The following is an 11,665-nucleotide window of genomic DNA, read 5'->3' on the forward strand; positions in this document are numbered from 1 at the left end:
TGATCCACATGGCCTATCGTGCCAGCTGGTTTTAGTTGTTAGCTCCGAGTATGTCTGTAACAATAGGATTATAAAGTCCTAAAAACCACTGAACATGCTGCTAATTAGACAAAAGCATTCTGCCGGCAGGCTTGAGTGCCAAGACAATGAAATCAAGCGATTGTCTAAAAAACAGCCCATCAATACAATTGTGATTATGAAAGAAAATGATTGCTGCAAGCTTCCATTTCTAGCTGGATTGCTGACTGACAACTCCTTTCTTTTCCTGGAAGGTGATCAGATAGGTGCTGACAGATAAACAACAAGCCCGCGAGGAACCTCAGTTTCCACTAGTCTACTTCTCCAGGAATCCAGTGGAGGCCATGAGCCCTGTCATCCCATGGGGGATGCCACCAGAAATAGAAGCAGGCGTGGATTGATGGAGGACTGTGGGGAGCAAAGGAAAATAAAGGAAACAGAGAAAACATACAACAGCTGTCACCCAGGGAAGTTGTGAGCATAGAAAATGGGAGGAGGGAGAGCAAACCAATCAATAAAACAACAGGGAAAACACATGTGTTCTGGCCAGTGATGTGCTTGGGATATACATATGCAGATATCCCTTCCTGCAATCTACATAAAAAACAACAACAGCATTGTCTAATAAACAAAACGGAATCCAACTATTATCAGCAAAAAGACCCAAGGACAAACCTACTGGCCTACTTGTGGTTTTCTCTTTCCATTTAAGACAGTGTGCTGCAAGAATTACGTGTTGTTTTTGGGAGGGATGCATCATGATTTTCATGGCCGATTCCAATTTTTTACAACTTAAAATGGCCGATTCCTATACCAATTTTTTTTCTTTAAGCAACTAACAAGAAAGAAGGAAAGTGTGCCTTAAAAAAAAAGAGTTTTATTTGGCATTTCATAGGCCAAAATAGATTTTAGCTATTGAAAACAATAACCGTAACCATCTGAAATTAACAGCAGTAACTGCGCAGTAAGTAGCCTACATTCAATACAAACATAGATGGTACAGACATCAGCATTTAGCTTTTCATAGAACTGACCTTAAATGAAAAGATTAACTGTAACCGTATGAAATTAAAGGCAATAACTGCATAGTTCCATAGTCCAAGCAACACAATCAACACACATTCAATAAGATGTTTCTTAGTCAGCATTCAGTATTTGTTTTAGTTTTTACATTTGGTTTAAAAAAAAAAAGGTCTTTACCAGTGAGACTAAATAAAACTATGCTATATAAATACATTATTCCAAAATGTTAAAAACAATTCATGTTGGTGCAAATTAAACAAAGATGGAAAGTGTTTCATTGATCCAATTAAAAAATAATAATAATTAGGGTAATGATTCACATCTATATTTTTTTACTTGAGCCAATGAAAAATAAATAATTATTGTCTCAAGTTAAAAAAATACAGATGTGAATCATTAGCACCAAATTTTTTCAGTGTGCTACAGCAGGTGATTTTTAAATCAAATAAAGGCTATGTAATTTTAAGGTAAAATAAAAATAATCATCCTATACAGAACTGACGTTTACTTCTGGCTTTTCAAACGTGTATGCAAGGTATACTTAAAAAAAAAAAAAAAAAAAGCATTTCAATTTTGTCACAGTTTAGTCCGTTCCGTTTCTCAACCAACACGCGAGAAGCTGACCTGAACATCCTTTCACTGTCTACACGTGTGCAGGGCGTGGACAGGTCATAGACCTTAAAAGAAAAGGACACAGCGACACCATTGGATTCAACGGAGACAAATGAAGTCAATTAGAAGCACGCACTTCCTGGGGGTCGAGCATACTGTGCAGACTCAAACTGAGCTGATGACGTAGATGTCACATGAGCAACCAATCTGACAATTGTAAGTCTTCTAATTGCTGTGCCAAGAGACATCTAAATCACCCACCCAATCTTGCAGACAAAGTTATTCGCTGTCAGAGTGACGCCTAAATGAATGGGAGTCAATGGAATGCTAACAGCAGGTGGGGGTCCGCTAGCCAATAGTGGCGCCCAGGGCTGCTTCAATAAAATATGAAACCCTGCCCCCCTGGGACAGGTACAGTATGCTCGCACAGCTTCAGTGTGCGCAGGAAAGGGACTCTTATTTTGTGCAGTCAGCAGTTTGCTTCGCACAGATTTCAAAATACTTCCTCCCAAATGACATGATAGCGAATGATTACAATGTAGTCTGCGCACGCAGGCGCACTTCCGGGAAAATCGGGCGAAAAAAGACCAAAAACCGATTCATGGACGGTCAACCGGTGCATCCCTAGTTTTGATCTTTATCTCATCAGACTCCATAATCTAACAGTCAGTGTTTGTAATCACACTCTTGCTAACTTTTTTGACTAGTCTACAGTGAAACTAGTCCAATGTCTACAAAATTGGCATCGGATGATGTCTACAGTGAAAAATCGTGATGGATGATGACATCGGGGTGGGGCAGTGTTTGGGGTGTGCCCTTTAAAATGGTTCTATGAAACAACTAGAAGTTTAACCGCTTGCTACCTGTAGCCTATTGCATAACAGTACATGAAAGTTCACTAACCACATACACAGAGTAAAGAAAATTTCTGATAGGACGATGGCGAATGATTTGCAGATCCTGAGCACCAATGACAAACATCTAATCTTGTCAAATGTGTCGTAAGTACTGCCACTCCCTGTGATCGTGAACCTCGAAAATGAAAGTAAAATGAGAGCACGCAATCGAAAGCGGTTTCAATAGTGGCTCCCCGATGCTTGCAATTTATATACAGTCACCTATACTTACCCAATGATTTAATTGCGAGAAAAAAATAATGCAATTTTGTTATACATCCAATCTCATAGGCTATTTATTCCCTTTAGGATGTCCGTATTACACTTAATTTCCTTTCCGAACACGGAACTGGGATGGGGCGGATTGACAGAATTGTCATTACTGACCCTCATACAGAAGTAAAACTTTAATTAATCTATGGAACACAAGTTAAGATGTTTTTGCTGAAATCTGGGAGAACTCGGACCCTCCATAAACAGCAACACAGCTGCAATGTTCCCAGGTCTTGAAATGTAAAAGCACTTTACATAGAAGGGGGGAATCTCCTCAACCACCACTAGTGTGCAGCATCCACCTGGATGATGCGACGGCAGCCATAGTGCGCCAGAACACCCTCCACACATCAGCTTATTGGTAGAGAGGAAACAGAGTGATGAAGCCATACAGCAGATATGGGGATGGATATCTTTGTTAAAAAAAAAATACAATACAATTCTTAGTTCATGTTAGCTCACTAAATAACAGCTGCAACTTTAACAACGTGTTATTAAATATCGGATTACCTAAGATTAATGATGTTCAGAAGAATTTTCCATTGGCAGTTTATGTTAACTAATGAATTAATTAATCTTAACTAATGAAGTCTTAATCTAAAGTGATTCTTTAACAAAGAATAAAAAAATATTTCAAACAATATCTAGGGCATGTTGTAGTCCAGATTAAAATGGAAAAAAAAAGTTTGAAAATAAATAACCTATTAAGTCTAAATACTTTATTTACTTTAGTATTCGGCTCTGTGATGGACATCATAGCAAATACACAAATCTGAATGAATATTTAAAATTCTTTAAACATGCTTCAGAAAGTAGCAGCTGCTTTATTTATGGGGTTTCCAGGGTAAAGACTGCATTTTCTGCAGTTTAGCGCCATCTGCTGTCAGAGAGTGAATGTGCTTTCATTCAGCGCATCTCTCACATGTTCCCCATGTGCTTCTCAATCGCGCTTGTTTACATCAGTGCGCACACTCCACATACAGTAGTGTTCATAGACGTTGGAACAGGGGGGGCTGGGGGGGCGGCCGCCCCCCTCCCTGTTTCCCCACCCCATATATATATACAGACTCTAAATTAAAATGTGTTTGATTTAAGCCTACATTTCAAAATGTCAGAAAATTTATTGTTTTTAAGCCTTTCGCACTGACGATCACACAGGTGTAATCAGTCTAGGCTGGTCCCTGGCGCATACGATCAAGTGCATCACATGATCAACTGCTAAATTCAAATGTTGAATTTAGCCAGAGACAGGCGCGCTCAGAGCTGTCATATATCACAACTTTTCAGTGTTTTCAACCACATACTGTTTATTTTAGGTTTCAAACATATAAATTTACATAAGTACAAAAAAAAACAATACATTTAGAGTTTGTAAAATACACACTGATGTCTATGGAAGAGGTAATAATAATCCTTTCCATTATAATTCGACACGTTTTATTCATATCAGATACACATTGTGTAAGTAACTTCAATGTTTACTCTATTCTATTCCCAGTTCACCAGCCACTTACTTTTAGGTATTTCAGGAGAAGTGGATGAATTCACGTGTTGTAAACATAGAGGTTGTAAATCCAACAGATCCGATTCTCTGAACTGCGTCTGCAGCACAAACTAACACGGCGGCACCCATCGCGCATACAGATCAACTAACGCGATCGTTATAAAGGTGTTTAAACAACAATATACTTCCACTTGCATGTATTTGACAATCGGAATATCAGATATTTCATGCCATAGCGAACACATTTGTGAATATTCTGAATAAAAAAAGGAAAAATGACATAAAAGCAGAACATCATTCATTCAGCGCTGTTGCTGCTGCGGTGTGTCACGTGACAAGCAATGACGCGTCACCATGGAAACGCCGCCCCCCCTCTCACAATATAGTTCCCTGGTAGTGTTGTGCATTTTGACCAGTTGATGGGAATAGTTTTCTTAAAATGCATTAGAAATTCTGAATAATTTGTAATATATCATTATTCACGGTATTTAGAAGTGACCACGATAACATTATCGTGCATATTCATTACCGTAATATAATCGCATTACCGAATACCAGCACATGTCTAAACACAAAGAGTCAGGACTTCGGTTTAACGTCTCATCTGAAAGACGAAAATAGTCCATTTGGCATCAGGGCTTCAACCATAATTTTACAAAGCAACGAGAATACTTTGTGCGCAAAAAAAATAAAATAAAATAATAATAATAATAATAATGAATGTATTCAACCATTCTTCTCCTCATCCTGAAGGTCTTGCGGGTTTTGAACAACATGAGGTGGTGGTGATATTTCAGTGCTCTGTTGAGCAAGACCTCTTCATGTTTTAGGTGCCTTACAAGGAATGGAAAAAACATTTTGGCTAAGCTACATGTCTGAAGTCTGGATACAATTTCATAATCTATGCATCTGAGTGTTCCATTAGTGCATAAAACATAAGCTCCCGCAGCCATGACAGAGAAACACCTCCACTGCAGGAGTGAAAAAGCAGATCAAACCAGTCCTGCTGAGAACCGTCCTCATGGGGACAGATATAACAGGCTCTAAAACACATCCAGGTGTGCTGGTAAGCTGTATCGACATGTTTGCCAAATGCTTCTCATGGCACCTGAAATAACAGCTCACACTGCTTCGGTAAATGAAGGGTCCACAGTGATGGAATGCCTCTTTTTGACAAACTCAGTCATCTAATTTCATGAGACAGTGACTGTGACAATGGTGGCAGACTGATTAGCATAGCTTACATCGAGGAAAAGAAAAATAAAGAGAGAGAGCATGTTGGTCCTAATGCTAGATATTTAAAATCTTAATTTCAAGAGAAATATGCACAGATCAAGCACTGTTTACAAATAAAGACAGTAGTAGTTATTTATTTCTATTGCCATATGCAACATAAGATTATATCTTCATGACAAAACTGAGCTAGAATAATACAAGGTGTTAAACAAAATAAAAACAGAGCAAACACACTAAAAAAATTTATTATCCAAGATATTGATGGATTTATTTCTTTAAAATATGCAGCTTTCTGCTTCACATGACATTAAGATTTACATTTTGAATGTCCTGAGAGTGAGCAGGTGAACTATTCCTCAAACGGTTAGTTCACACAATAATAAAAAATCTTGTCCTGAATTACTCATCCTTGTGTCGTTTCTAGGTCTGTGCAAAAAATCGAATGTGATTTTCATGCACCTCTCATCAGTAAAGATGCTCCTGTAATTAGAAGTATATCTCCAGCATGTGCGTTCAGATCAGGGTTGCCAGGTTTTCACAACAAATCCTGCCCAGTTGCTTCTCAAAACTAGTCCAAAACTAGCTTAATCGCGCTTCCAGGAGGTTCTCCGATAAAAATTGCTTCCCGGGTTAAAATATACATTTTTTAGCAGGGTTGCCTTGGTAAAATTCGCATTTTAGTGTTTTTTTGTATCGGGGTCGCTTCGACCTGCGGACATGAAAAACAACCACAGACTTGGCAACACTGGTTGGCATTTACTACACCGAGCCGTAATTCACTGACAATCTACACAAAATCGATGTTAAAATTGCAGGCGATTTTGAAAGCGATTTTGTGTTAGTTGTTGGTGGACTACAGCTCTGTGTAGTAACCGCTGCTCCACCTGAACCAGTGTTGCCAAGTCTGCGATTGTTTTTCATGTCCGCGGTTTGAAGCAACCCCAATACCAATAACGTGATATTTAGCCCCTAAAATGCAAATTTTACCAAGGCAAAAAATGTATATTTTAACATTCCAGCAATACTCTACTTCACATCATGGCCACATCACCAGCTCAGGTGTGCATTATTGTTCTAATAATTCAATGGCCCGTCATCAATTATTCCTTACATATTGCACATGTTCCCAGCACATTTCATGTTAATTATTATTAAAATATTATCAGTTTTACATTTTACTGGCTTAATTTATCCTGCGGTCACTGTCAGTAAGATGTCATGTGGATCAAAGTTCATATTTTTAACAAATTTTAAATTTGTTGATCCTCATCACGGTTGAGAATAGTGTGCTGAGGTACCTGTGCATCTCACAATGTGCGATTTTGGCTCAGTAGACTGACTTTCATTCATTAGATGAACTAAAGTTTTTCAGTTGTTGGTTGATAGCGGAGTTAACAAGTCGAGTGCGATTATTTTTTGTTAACATAAAAGCTCTAAAAACAGAAACATTTGAAGTCATGCAGTATTACATTTGTGAGACGCTTTTATCCTAAGTGCATTCACGCTATACATTTCTTCACCAGTATTTGTGTTCCCTGGGAATCAAACCCATAACCTTCTGCACTGCTAACACAAAGCTCTACCACGGAGCAACAGGAACATAGCAACATAGTATTATTGATTAAATATATCATACATACAAACCCTCAGTGGGCTTAAAAAAAGAAAAAAACTGTAGCTGGACCAACACCACCCGAGGAATGTCATTTTGTCCCAGTTGTTGGTGTGCACTAGAGCATCTGGACCCTCACTTATCAGATGGCTCTGCTGGTGCGGTGTTGTTTCATTGAAGTATTTTGGGAAACTGGGTTAGAAACCCTTTTATAAAACACGTGCAGAGATGCCAAAGCCGGCAACACATAATCATTTATTTAAAACTGATCCCAGCTTTATCTTCTAGGGACACGTTTCAGATAGAATAGAGGTTTATGTTCGGCAGCATACAGTGTGTCCGTGTCTGAAGAGACTGAAGTCTAACCGAGGCTTGATCCTGGATCATGAAAGTGTTAAACTCAGCTCCTCGGAGTGCTGAACAGCTGTTAACACGTTCAAACAAAACAAAACACCAAAACCATACATCACATGTACCCAGTTTATCGAATTAGTTAGTATGTTTTTTTTTTTCAACCGTTAACGTTACATGACGGTTATCAGACTCACTTTGCTCATCCACGCATCAAGCAGTAACGGGGAAAGAGGCGACAATGACATCGTTACATTCCTCCACGTCTGTTCTCGACGAAAGAGCTCTATTTTTAAGTATTTTGGACTGAGCGTCCCGTTATGTCTCATTCGGTCGTTTTCTCGCGCTAGCCTGCTGTTAGCTCGCGTTCAGCACGGAGCGCTCGCGCAAGAACTGATGAACTCGACAACTTCAGGAAATACATTAAAACACCAGGACTTAACGAAAAGATATCACCACTCACCGTTCAAGGAGATCAAAATGTGCTGGTCTGGATGGGCTCTGGTCGAAGACTTGTTTGTGCGGCGTGCTGTGGTCACTGGAGAGAGCGCGAGACAGTGGCGCTGACGGAGGAGGAGCTCACGCGCGCGCAGCCTCTGGACAGGTGACGTTACGACTTACAAGAAACATATAATTTCACATTTTAGTAATATGCTACAGTGTCTAGATGTAATTAACCACGTATTTAAGTGTGTTTAACCCTCTGGTGCTCCTCATTTGTGAATAACACTTGTGATCTGCATGGTCAAAGGTGACACCCCCCCCCCCCCCCCAATAAAATAAACTGAAACGTTTTTTGTTCTATTATATATATATATATATATATATATATATATATATATATATATATATATATATATATATATATATATATATTGTATTTTGAGATAATTTAATGGTACTAATTAATATTTATGCATTAATTATGATCAATTTGCCACAAGAAAATATCATTTTATAGTATCGAATATTACTTTTGAATTAATTTAGTATTTCATGTTAAAATAGAGCCAATACCTTTAAAATCCATTTTTAAGCAAGATCCTGCCATCTGGTGGGAGTAAAATAAGAAAAAAAACACCTGCAAATCCATGGTTTAGCTGCCCATAGATTCATATAATGCTCTATATAAAATACCTAAATATTCTCTAATTGATTTTACTTCTTTTTATTAAGTTGTATGTAGAGATGTTTTATTAAGTTAGATATATATTTAGACATTCTCAGAGACAAGGTTTAGATTGTTATTTTTTGGTTTGAAATGTTGATTTGAAGCATCAGTTTCTGAACTATTATTGCTACAGTCAACAAACAACCTGAACACAGGGAAACATTTTTTTACACAAAACATTACAATTCTATAAAAATTTTACAAAAATGAACAGGAATGCACGGAGCCCTGCACATGACATGCAGGAAAAAATAGTAGGCTAAATCATGCACACGATTTACTAACTCATTGTACTAAAACGTGCACACGATTACTATTGCGTACCCTCGATTTACTATTGCATTCACTCTAATTATAAATTGTGTGCACAATGTACTAATTCGTTCCCTCAATGTACTAAAACGTGCAAACGATTATTTGCGTTCCCTCGATTTACTATTGCATTCACTCGAATTATAAATCGATTTGCTAAATCGTATGCACGATTTGCCAGATCGAGGGAACGCAATAGCAAATCGAGGGAACGCAATAGTAATCGTGTGCACATTTTAGTACATTGAGGGAACGAATTAGTAAATCATGTGCACAATTTTATTTTTATTGCACGTCATGTGCGGGGCTCAGTAGGAATGTTATTTTTGAGTGTGATTTGATTTCAGTTTTCTGACTTGTTTTGTATGGTTATAGCCATAACAGTTAATTTGAGTGTGCATAATTGTGTATGTGTGTGTGTGTGTGTGTGTGTGTGTGAGTGGATGTGTTTGTTTTGCACTCTTGATGTTTTAAAGTGTAACCCCTTCCTTGCTGTCCACTTTTTTTACTGCATTGTAGTTGAATTATTGCTTTTATTTGACATATTTGCTGTGTTACAGTCACACCAGTTCACAGGTGTACTGCATGTGTGCGCTTGTGTGTAAGTGGTTTTGCACTCTTGATGTTTTAGAGTTTCACTCCATTATTGCTGTGTACTTCTTTCTGCATTGTGGCAGATTTGTAGATTTTTGTCGATTTCCCATTCATTTCCTGTGGTTGGTCATTTTTGTATGGAGGCCGTTTCCACCACAGTTGAGAAAAATATGATTCTGTTAGTCATAATTATGAGAAACTTTAGTAGTATAGACCTCTTCATGGCTAGTGTTTGCGTATTTCATTTCTATCTAACCTGTTGTACAGATCTGTGTACTAGCATTAAATGCTACTGTTTTGACAACATTGATGACATATTTTGATATAATATTATGTGGAAAAAAAAATCTAACAAAAGTTTGAATGCAACAGGACTACTTGGTCAAGTGGAAGGTGTTGTCAGAAGATAATTTGAGAGGGTAGGTCCCGTGTGAGACCTTCTAGTTTGAAAAAAAAAAAGTCTAGAGTTTGTGATTGTCCCTGTGTGCAGTTAAAGAAAAATGCATTTTAATAAATGCATAGGCAGGGTAACATGGAAATATTTCCCATGGCCACATCCCGATCATACAGTAAGTCATCTCATTTCAAAAGCACAAAGCATCGTTGTACATTAAAACGGCAATCTCTTGATCTTCAGCATCCCAATTCTTGCAGGACATACTCTTAACGTGAAGAATGCTTAACGTGACTTGAAGTACAAAGACAGATTGAACCAAATTCAGAACAGAAATTAATGAACATCCACATTGTATATACAGGCATTTCAGGTGGACCCAAAATATGAATGCAACACAAAACAGCAACGCTTATGCATTTTCTGAAACACGTTTTTCTATAGGAAAAGGCTTAATGTGCAACTTTGGGTGTTCAAATACTGGGCTTTTGTTCTTGCCTATATGCATGATCAATAATATTGTATCCTAAATTTGTCATTGTACAATAAGCCACATTAAGCTTTTTTTTTTTACATTTACATGTCCTGCAGGAAGAGGTGTTCAGATACATTTTCTCATTATTACGAGAATCTAAGTCAATATTCAGATACATTTTCTCATTATTATGAGAATCTAAGTCAATATACCGATACATTTTCTCATTATTACGAGAATCTAAGTCAATATTCAGATACATTTTCTCATTATTACGAGAATCTAAGTCAATATACCGATACATTTTCTCATTATTACGAGAATCTAAGTCAATATTCCGATACATTTTCTCATTATTACGAGAATCTAAGTCAATATTCCGATACATTTTCTCATTATTACGAGAATCTGTCAATATTCAGATACATTTTCTCATTATTACGAGAATCTAAGTCAATATTCAGATACATTTTCTCATTATTACGAGAATCTAAGTCAATATACCGATACATTTTCTCATTATTACGAGAATCTAAGTCAATATTCCGATACATTTTCTCATTATTACGAGAATCTAAGTCAATATACCGATACATTTTCTCATTATTACGAGAATCTAAGTCAATATTACGAAAACTTTTCTCATTATTATGAGAATCTAAGTCAACATTCAGATACATTTTCTCATTATTATAAGAATCTAAGTCAATATTACGATACATTTTCTCATTATTATAAGAATCTAAGTCAATATTACGATACATTTTCTCATTATTACGAGAATCTAAGTCAATATTACGAGAAAGTTTTTTAATATAACAAGATACTAAGTCATAATTATGAGAAAGTTTCTCTTTATTATGACTTAAATCATATTTTCCTCAACTGTGGCGGAAACGGGCTTCCATATTTTTGACCGAAAACCACAAGGGTGACAATTTTTTTAGACTCCTTAACTTGCTCAAATCATGCCCCCCTTTTGTATGTGTGCCATAAGTGTCACCAAGTTTCATATTCCGATGAAGCTGTGATTACAAAAAATTCAAAACAGAAAAATCTGTCCAAGTGACCGAAGATCAACAGAGGGTTAAGGAAAGAACAAAAACATTAGATTTTTTATGATTATTAATCATGGTTTTGTTGTAGTAAAAGCATGATCACCATTTTTCTTTTAGTTTTTTGGCATATTGATTA

General features: G+C 37.0%; 1 protein-coding gene across 5 annotated transcripts in view; it reads right to left on the bottom strand.

Annotated features, from left to right (window-relative positions):
• The window catches only part of LOC128011201 (protein NDRG3-like), a 73,868-nt gene extending 65,718 nt beyond the window's left edge, over positions 1-8,150 (bottom strand). For 4 of the 5 annotated variants that reach the window (XM_052593371.1, XM_052593369.1, XM_052593367.1 and 1 more), the window contains exon 1: positions 7,989-8,150. The gene's annotated coding sequence lies outside the window, so the exon portion shown is untranslated. Of the gene's footprint in view, positions 1-7,722; positions 7,744-7,988 lie in introns of those variants that run through there. The other variant, XM_052593368.1, reaches the window with a different exon arrangement.
• Positions 8,151-11,665: the final 3,515 nt, after the last annotated feature.

This window comes from Carassius gibelio, chromosome B23 (assembly GCF_023724105.1).
Source record: "Carassius gibelio isolate Cgi1373 ecotype wild population from Czech Republic chromosome B23, carGib1.2-hapl.c, whole genome shotgun sequence".
Lineage (NCBI taxonomy): Eukaryota > Metazoa > Chordata > Actinopteri > Cypriniformes > Cyprinidae > Carassius > Carassius gibelio.